A 10,344-nucleotide genomic window follows, 5' to 3' on the forward strand; every position below is an offset into this window, starting at 1 on the left:
GTCTATTTTTAACTCTTTGAGGAACCTCCACACAGTTTTCCAGAGTGGCTGCACCAGTTCACATTCCCACCAACAGTGTAAGAGGGTTCCCTTTTCTCCGCATCCTCTCCAACATTTGTTGTTTCCTGCCTTGTTAATTTTCCCCATTCTCACTGGTGTGAGGTGGTATCTCATTGTAGTTTTGATTTGTATTTCCCTGATGGCAAGTGATGCAGAGCATTTTCTCATATGCATGTTGGCCATGTCTATGTCTTCCTCTGTGAGATTTCTGTTCATGTCTTTTGCCCATTTCATGATTGGATTGTTTGTTTCTTTGGTGTTGAGTTTAATAAGTTCTTTATAGATCTTGGAAACTAGCCCTTTATCTGATATGTCATTTGCAAATATCTTCTCCCATTCTGTAGGTTGTCTTTGAGTTTTGTTGACTGTATCCTTTGCTGTGCAAAAGCTTCTTATCTTGATGAAGTCCCAATAGTTCATTTTTGCTTTTGTTTCTTTTGCCTTCGTGGATGTATCTTGCAAGAAGTTACTGTGGCCGAGTTCAAAAAGGGTGTTGCCTGTGTTCTTCTCTAGGATTTTGATGGAATCTTGTCTCACATTTAGATCTTTCATCCATTTTGAGTTTATCTTTGTGTATGGTGAAAGAGAGTGGTCTAGTTTCATTCTTCTGCATGTGGATGTCCAATTTTCCCAGCACCATTTATTGAAGAGACTGTCTTTCTTCCAATGGATAGTCTTTCCTCCTTTATCGAATATTAGTTGCCCATAAAGTTCAGGGTCCACTTCTGGATTCTCTATTCTGTTCCACTGATCTATGTGTCTGTTTTTGTGCCAGTACCACACTGTCTTGATGACCACAGCTTTGTAGTACAACCTGAAATCTGGCATTGTGATGCCCCCAGATATGGTTTTCTTTTTTAAAATTCCCCTGGCTATTCGGGGTCTTCATCAGTGTTTTAATATCTTCAGAGTATGGGACTTTCACCTGCTTGGTTAAGTTTACTCACTAGTATTTTATTATTTTTGGTACAATTGTAAATGGAATTGTTTCCAATTTCTATTTCTGCTGCTTCATTATTAGTGTGTAGAAATGCAACAGATTTCCATACATTGGTTTTGTATTCTCCAGTCTTTCTGAATTCATTTATCAGTTTGAGTAGTTTTTTCTTGTGGAGTCTTTAGAGTTTTCTATATATAGTATCATCTCATCTACAAGTAGTGAAGATTGTACTTCTTCCTTACCAATTTGGATGCTTTTTATTGCTTTTTGTTGTCTGATTACTGTGGCTAAGACTTCCAGTGCTATGTTGAATAAAAGTGGTGAGAGTGAATATCCTTATCTTGTTCCTGACCTTAGGGGAAAGCTCTCAGTTTTTCCCCATTAAGAATGATGTTAGTTGTGGGTTTTTTATATAAGGCCTTTATTATGTTTATGTTTAGGTATGTTCCCTCTAAACCTACTTTGTTGAGGGTTTTTATCAGGAATGGATGATGTCCTTTGTCAAATGCTTTTTTTGAGTTTATTGAAATGATCCTATGGTTTTTATCCTTTCTCTTTTTGATGTGATATATCACATTGATTTATTTGCAAATATTGAACCACCCTTGCATCCCAGGAATAAATCCCACTTGATTGTGGTGAATGATTTTTGCTAATTATTACTGAGGATTTTTGCATCTGTGTTCATCAGAGATGTTGGTTTATGGTTCTCTTTTTTGTATTGTCTTTATCTGCTTTTGGCATCAGGGTAATGCTGGCCTCATAGAATTAATTCGGAAGTCTTCCTTCCTCTTCATCTTTTGAAATAGTTTGAAAAAAATTGGTATAAAGTCTTCTTTAAATGTTTGGTAGAATTCACCTATGAAACCGTGTGGTCCTGGACTTCTGTTTGTTGGGAGTTTTTTGATTCCTGATTCAATTTCATTACTGGTAGTTGATATGTTCAAAATTTCTGTCTTCCTGATTCAATTTTGGGAGATTATATGTTTCTAGGAATTTATCCACTTCTTATAGATTGTCCAGTTTTTTGGCATATAATTTTCTTAATATTCTCTTACTATCCATTGTATTTCTGTGGTGTCAGTTGTTATTTCTCCTCTTTCATTTCTGATTTTATTTATTTGAGTCCTCTGTCTCTCTCTCTTCCTCTCTCTTTGATGAATTTGAGTCTACCTAAAGGTTTATCAGGGTTTTTTTTTTATCTTCTCAATGATCCAGTTCCTGGTTTCATTGATCTGTTCTATTGTTTTTTTAGTTTCTATTCCATTTTTTTCCTACTGTAATCTTTATTGTTTCCTTCTTCTTACTGGTTTGTGGTTTTGATTGTTCTTTTTTCTAGCTCCTTTAGGTATAAGATTAAGTTGTTTCTTTGAGATTTTTCTTGTCCTTTATGTAGGCCTGTATTGCTATAAACTTTCCTCTGAAAACAGCTTTTGCTGCATTCTGAAGATTTTGGACCATTGTGTTTTCATTTCATTTGTCTCCATGTATTTTTTAATTTCTTCTTGGTTTCTTAGTTGACTCTGTCATTACTTAGTAGCATGTTAGTTAACCTCCATATAAACCTTTAGGTTATATATAATATCATCTCATCTACAAGTAGTGAAGATTGTACTTCTTCCTTACCAATTTGGATGCTTTTTATTGCTTTTTGTTGTCTGATTACTGTGGCTAAGACTTCCAGTGCTATGTTGAATAAAAGTGGTGAGAGTGAATATCCTTATCTGTTCCTGACCTTAGGGGAAAGCTCTCAGTTTTTCCCCATTAAGAATGATGTTAGTTGTGGGTTTTTTTTATATAAGGCCTTTATTATGTTTATGTTTAGGTATGTTCCCTCTAAACCTACTTTGTTGAGGGTTTTTATCAGGAATGGATGATGTCCTTTGTCAAATGCTTTTTTTGAATTTTCTCTCTCCTGTTCAGCTTGATTATTTTCCATTGCTCTGTCCTCCAGTTTGCTGATCCTTTATTCTGCTTCTTCTAGTCTACTATTTACTTCATCTAGTATATTTTTAAATTTAGTATTGAGTTCTTCATGTTTGATTCCTTTTCATCTTTTCCATATCATTGTGAGAGTCTCACTGAAGTTCTCCACTCTTTTCTCAATCCCTGTGAGTATCTTTATAGCCATTACTTTAAATACTCTATAAGGCATATTACTTCTTCCATCCATTTTGTTTAGCTCTCTTGCCATGATTTTATCTTGTTCTTTCATTTGGGACATATTCCTCTGTCTCCTCAGTTTTTTCTGACTCTGTTTCTGTTTCTGTATTTTAGGAAAGTCACCTACATCTCCTGCTCTTGAAAGCAGTGGCCTTATGAAAAAGAGTTCTTATAGTGCTCTGTGTGCAATATCCCCTGTTTACCAGAACCTGGCATTTCAGGAGTGTCTCCTATGTGTGTTGTGTGCACCCTACTACTGTGGCTGAGCCACTTTTTCCTTCAATCTAGTCATCTGCATGCAATCTAGTCATGGCCCTCTTTGCCTGTTGTGGGCAGAGTTTAGTCCCTATTTTGTTAGTGGGTCATTCTGGGCTTAAGTTGAGTCACACCAGGTGTTTGCCAGAGGTTCAGTAGAACCAAACTGTAGGAGAACACAAGAGTAGAGTAGGAGAACACAAGAGTACATTGTGCCAGTATGATGTGTGCTGGCAGCAGGAGACCTGTAGTGCCAGGGACCAAGGCAGGCTAGGTTGGAGGGGAGCTGATTAATAGAAGTGCACAGGGATGGGATGCCAGGTGATAGCAAGGTTTGCACAAGTTTGGTGTGGGAGGGGACCTGGAGCTGAAGCCTAGCTGGAGGGGGTGTGGTGGCAGGAAAATGGGGGTGGGGTGCACTGTTAGCAAGTTAGGTAGTGAGTGTTGGCACAGTAGTAGTTCCTGCGGGTGTATCTAAGCTGGAGGGGGGCAGGAGAGAGAAATGCTCCCACCAGCTCCTTTGTTCTGGAGAAGTCTACCAAGGATACTTGTCCCTCCAGCACACTCTCTGTGATTTGTAATAAATCTCCCTCTCATGTATCTCAGGTGGTTTTCAAACTGCTGCTTCTATGCTGTATCTCTGTAGGTCTCTTTTTTTGTGCTATCTCTTTAAGGGTAGGGATTCAGTTTCCTCTCACCCTCCTGGCTCTCCCAAGAGCTTGGTGTATATTAAAGTTCCAGGTTTTATGACTTATGAAATTAGGCCATGCTGATTTTCAAACCCAAATGTTATGGGGATTTGTCTTCCCCATGTGGGCACGCTGGTGTGAAAATCTGTTTCTCTTCCCTCTCTGTGCCCACAGCATCCCTCCCTCTTGCAGAGAGTCCCATGGATGCCTTTAGTTCCTGACCACATCTTTGCCCTCTTGATGTGGCCTCTTCTCTCTATTTAGCTGTGGAGTTTGGTCAGTCTTCTGGTTGTTTTCTGGGTTATCTGGGTTACTGATGGGTTATCTAGTTCTATACATGGGACAAGATGAGCTTAGGGTCCTCCTAGACCACCATCTTACCTGGAAGTCAGTATTTTATTGTTTTCGATGCTAGTATAAGTGGCATTGTTTTCTTTATTTCTTTTTTCAGATAATTCATTGCTAGGATGTAGAAATACTACTGACTTTTTAATGATGAATTTGTATGCTGCAACTTTAATGAATTTTTTAAAATCAAATCTTAACAGTTTTTGGTGGAGCTTTAGGGTTTAAGTCGTCATCTGCAAATGGAGACAGTTTTATTCCTTCCTTTTTGATTACGATCCCTTTTGTTTCTTTTCCTTGCCTGGTTGCTCTTGCCAGAACTTCTAGTACCATGTTGAATATGAGTGGTGAGAGTGAGCATCCTCGTCTTGTTCCTGATCTAGGGACTATTTATTCATGCCTTACACCTGGTATAACCAGTTAGAGTCTGGTGTGGTTATGTGACCAGAGGGTCATAGAAGAATTTGCTGGAAACTTTTAGGGAGTTCTCTGTTTGCAAAGATTTATAATACTAACTTTTGTAACTTTGGATGAATAAGAAGGACCCTGGGGAGCTGCACTGGGAAGACTGACTCTTGGAGTCTTGTGAGTACATTTAATTATCTACTCCTATTGTAGTCCTTGAGGGAGTACTAATCTTACCAGATTATATTTGGCTGTCTGTGTATATGTCTTCCCCACTAGATGTGAAAATTTTTGAGAGCAAACACCCTTTATGCATAATGTGTACTATTGTATGGTGGTGCATGAATAAGCAATCATGCTTTTTGGATAAGAATGAATGAAAATGTGTAGTAGTTGATATCATGGAAAGGGTTAGATGTTTATTGAGTTAAATCCACAACCATTCATTTAATGCCTCTTATGCACAAAATACTGATAATTGTTGGGACTAGAAAGATGGAAACATAGTTGTTTCTTTGTCAAATATTGTTAATTTTTATATTAAACATAGTTTATTTATAGACTGTATTTGATAATTCCAACATATAAAGTTATTATGGGCCTATTTCTATTGTTTATTGATTCTGCTGGGTTTTGCTTATGTGTACTTTTCCCCTTGTGTGCCTGGTTTCCCCTGAATATTTGCTGGTCATTGTAACTAAAATTATCTGTAAGAATAACTTAAATCATATAATGAAAGTACCTTCCTTTGGAAAGAACTTGCATCTGTTTTCACCAGGTGCCTGGAGTTACTAGCACTCTAGGTTCACCTTAATCCAAGTTCAGTTTTTAAGTTCCCTGGACCACAAAAATGACATGATTTTAGGCTAAAAGACCACATATTCCTTCCTTGAGGGTGCAGCTCTTTGAGGTCATAGCTTTTTGTGAGGAGAGTCTCATAATACACTTCCTGTCTTCTATGGGCCTTGGGCTTTGGTCTCTTTTGGCCCCTAGTCCTGTGAGACCATCAGAATAAACATTTATATATTAAGAGTAAATGCCCCAAGGGTAAAATTGACTTCTTTGCTTACTTAACTGTTTGAATTCCTGATTTATTTTCTTTTTGTCAGCTCTTTTTGCTTTTTTTTTTTTTAGTATTTATTTATTCATGAGAGACACACGAAGAGAGGCAGAGATACAGGCAGAGGGAGTAGCAGGCTCCCTGTGGAGAGCCCAATTCGGGACTCAATTCCAGGATCCTGGGATCACAACCTGAGCTAAAGCAGAAGCTCAACCACTGAGCCACCCAGGCATCCCAGCTCTTTTTGCTTTTTAAGAGATTTTTAAAAATCTTCACTGAATATTTTTCATTTTTTTCTTCTGGCCGGTTGGTGAGAATAACCAAGTCTCCCATTACTGGAAATTAGAAATCTCTTTCCAGAAAACTATGTGGTTATCAAAGATCTTGCAAGTAATTGCTTATGGGAGAGAGAATTGAACCCAAATAACTATAGTACAGGGCCTGATAATCTTTCTCTTATCATCTCCTTTAATTTTCTGCCTCTTTTACCTTGCTCAAGTCACACGAACTTCTTATTTTTCCTCAAACATACAAAACTTAGTCCTGCCTCACGGCCTTAGGAATGCTGTTTCCTCTGTCTAGAACCCTTTTCTCCTAGATCTCTGTGTAACTTATGGTTGCACATAAATGCTAAATTCTGTTGTTGCCCCTCCTTCTTGTCACTAGAAGAAGCTCATCTTTACCATTTTACATTTCTTAGCACCTCTACTTCTGAGTAGAAAGACAAATGAAAGGAGATAAATCTCAAATTGATTTTAGTGAAGTTAATAAGGTTGATGAGAGAAATAGTAATAGAATGACATTAAAAGTAACATTTGAAAGTTAACTTTTTAGACTTTCTATGATGGATCAAAAGCCAAGAGGCCTGAGATTTGGCCCTTGTGCTACCATTATTCCTTATGGGAGACTCAGTTTCCTCTTTTGCAAAATAAGTGGGTTGGGTTTCTGTGTATATCTTTAGCCCCAAAATTAAATGATTAAACAATTTGTATTATTTCTTAGAGCTATAGGTTGGATAACATCAAGTGTTTTCAATGGTTTCAGAATCTAAAAGTCTGTGTGTATGAAAAGTTCTCTCAGGGGACCCCTGGGTGGCTCAGCAGTTTAGTGCCTGCCTTTGGCCCAGGGTGCGATCCTGGAGTCCCAGGATCGAGTCCCACGTCAGGCTCCCGGCATGGAGCCTGCTTTACCCTCTCCCTGTGTCTCTGTCTCTCTCTGTGTGTGTCTATCATGAATAAATAAATAAAATCTTTAAAAAAAGAGAAAAGTTCTCTCAAGTAGTTATGTGTTAGGACTATATAGCAATCCTGAGATATTATGTTTAGTCTTCAGGGCTTGTGGAACATTCTAAGTCAGACATTTTAAAAGTAAAGTGCGTATCTGAATCACCTAAGGTGTTTTTTTCAAACAGCACATACTTGGGCCCTGCTCATCCCAGACCTACTGAGTGAAATTTTCCATATGTGTTAGGTTGGGTTTTCCAGAAGCAGGTGCTAAAATGAAGTTTTGACTGCAAGATGTTTATTAAAGATTAATATCTGTGAAGGGAAAAGGTAGGAAATGGGATTAGGCAGAAGGAGAAGTATGTAGGTCAGACAAACCTCAGCCAATACACCAGGAAGCCCTGGAGTAAGCATTGCCATTCAGTGCCCCACATTGAGTTGAAATGGCTATATACTCCTGCTTTCACAGTCACTGGATACAGGCTGTCCTGAGAAGAGTGTGACCTAGAGTCAAAGGCATCTCTGCAGTTGAAACAGACCCTGAAGGAATTGACTGCTTGAGGCTGTCAACCACACTTCCAATAGCTAAGCAGCAAGCACTTCCTTAAAGTGGAATCTGGACACTGTATCTGCCACACCAGGGATAAGGCCTAGGAGCATGGGTGATTTTTGAAGTCGTATATAATTTTGATACATACTTCTGGTTCAAAACCATTGCTCTAAATGATTTCACGTTACTTTATAGCAAAGGTCATTAGGAAAGATGCTCCAGAAATCTCATCTCCCTTTACAGACTGAAGCAAAAAAAAATGGAAAACCTCTAGTGCATTCCTAATTCAAATCACAGAGAGTGCTTAATAACTAAATTCAGTAACTTGCATTAAAAACAGAAGCAGGGATCCCTGGGTGGCGCAGCGGTTTGGCGCCTGCCTTTGGCCCAGGGCGCGATCCTGGAGACCCGGGATCGAATCCCACATCAGGCTCCCGGTGCATGGAGCCTGCTTCTCCCTCTGCCTATGTCTCTGCCTCTCTCTCTCTCTCTCTCTCTCTCTCTCTCTCTGTGACTATCATAAATAAATAAATAAATAAATTAAAAAAAATATTAAAAAAAAAACAGAAGCAAAATAAAAGTGTTTGTGGGAACATACTAGATCCTTGTGTCACTCCATTTGGTGCCAGCTGATGTTTCTGTAAAATCCTTGAAGACAGGGGTCAAAGCTACCATCCCATTGCAGGTTGAAGCAATTATTGGTTTCCTCCTCAAGCTTCTCGTGGTCAAGAAATTTGCTGTTGAAAATCAGCTTTTGAATTGAGCATATGTTATTTGTGCTTCTGTACTGAAAGATAGAAGATTCTGAGACCCTCTCCACTGTATTGAAATTTTCAGTTGGTGGGGGGAGGTTGCATAGGTACTCATGGTGGCTTTTTGCATAGGTACTCATGATGGCTTAACCATAACCTGCTTCTGTGCTTCTCTCTGGAAGTTTTTCCCTTTAATATGCTAGGCTCCTACTGTCTTATTAATTATTGTATCAGTTAGCAATTAATGTGGAACAGGTCAACCAAAACTTTGTGACTTATAACACCATTTATTATTTCTCATGAGTCTAGGGTGAGCTGAGAGGTTTTCATGAGCTGGGCCTAACTCATCTGGTCTAAGATGGGCTTGCTCATGCACCTATAGTCAGCAGACAGGTTGGCTAGGGCTACTGGTCTAGGATGACTTTGTCTAGGACATCTTGGTTCTGCTCCATATGATCTCATTTCATCCAGAAATGTTTTCCTGATTGATAGTCACAAAGTCTAAAAAAGAAGTTAGTATCACAAAAGTACCTTTTCAAGCCTCTCCTTGCATCAAGTTTGTTACTATCCCTTTGTCCAAAGCTATCACATGGTCAGGCTCAATGTTAGTGTGATAGGGCACTGTCATAGGGCATGAATACAAGGATACATGAAAAATTGGGGCTATTAGTATAGTCTCCCACAGTCTATTATATATTTATTGAGAACATGTGGTCCAGCATACCATTCATGTATATAGTATATATAGGACAAAAATCTATTGCTAATAATATGCTAAATAGTTGAGAAGCATTGCCTTTTGCTGTCCCCATTATTCTCTGATTAATGGTTACTTGAAGGTACCCTTTTGCAAACCAACTGTCACTAATGGTGTCATTAGAGACTGTGGTGACTTCCTGACAGCCTATGCTTTTCTCTCTTCCTTTCCAATGCTTTTTTGTAATGTGGCTTCTTTATGAGGGCACAGACTTACACATCACTTTCAATTTTTCAAAGAATAAATTTGGGTGGAAATATTTTTAGACTTTTATCAGCTATCTTCTTACCACCTCTCCTCTCTCCATCCCTCTCTTTTTCTTATTTTATAAAGAGTTTATATATTCTTTTGTCTGTGTATTCATTATGGAAACCAGGGTTATTAGGATAGAATTTGTTAAGGAATTTACAGTCGTAGGTTTTACAATTATCTTGAAGTATGTTTCTTGTGTTGCATGCAAGGTCTTTGCAAAGTTAATCAGTATCAGACAATGCTGCTAATATAATACAATGGTATCTGTGTACTTGGATACTTATTAAACATCTGTTGCAAATGAAGCTAACCAAATGAAAACAAGGATAATATAAAATTGTTCCCTTCAATGAATCAGAAGTGTGGAACTTCACTAAAAGGTCTAGTTTCACCTTTACTTTTACAACAATTATCATTCTTCTTTGACATGATTTTGACTATTTTTCCTCAAGTACTATATATAATCATCTTACATGTAATGTCACTTAAGTCCTGAGATGATATCTATATTCATTTCATAAGTAGTTTAGCTATGGTGAGTGACATTATTCTGACCACAAATAAGCCTTCAAATAAGCATTTTTACACTTAATAAAACTGGTTTTGCTGGTTAAGAGAATATATGGGTAAATATTCACTTGTTCTCCAAATGAGGAAGGTTTTACAAGAATAAAAGCAATGTGAAAAAAATCATTAAAACGGTAGATAGATTTGACTGCATGAAAATTCCAAATTTCTGTATAATGATAATAATGAAAATTTACCACAAATTAAAATTAATATTAATTAAGTAAATGCAAAAATATAGTAGAGAACTGATATAAAGATGCTAATAAAACTATGAAAAAAACTGCTCAGTAGAAGATATGGGCTATGGTCATGAACAAATAACA

Source organism: Canis aureus, chromosome X (assembly GCF_053574225.1).
Source record: "Canis aureus isolate CA01 chromosome X, VMU_Caureus_v.1.0, whole genome shotgun sequence".
In the NCBI taxonomy this organism is placed as follows: Eukaryota; Metazoa; Chordata; class Mammalia; order Carnivora; family Canidae; genus Canis; species Canis aureus.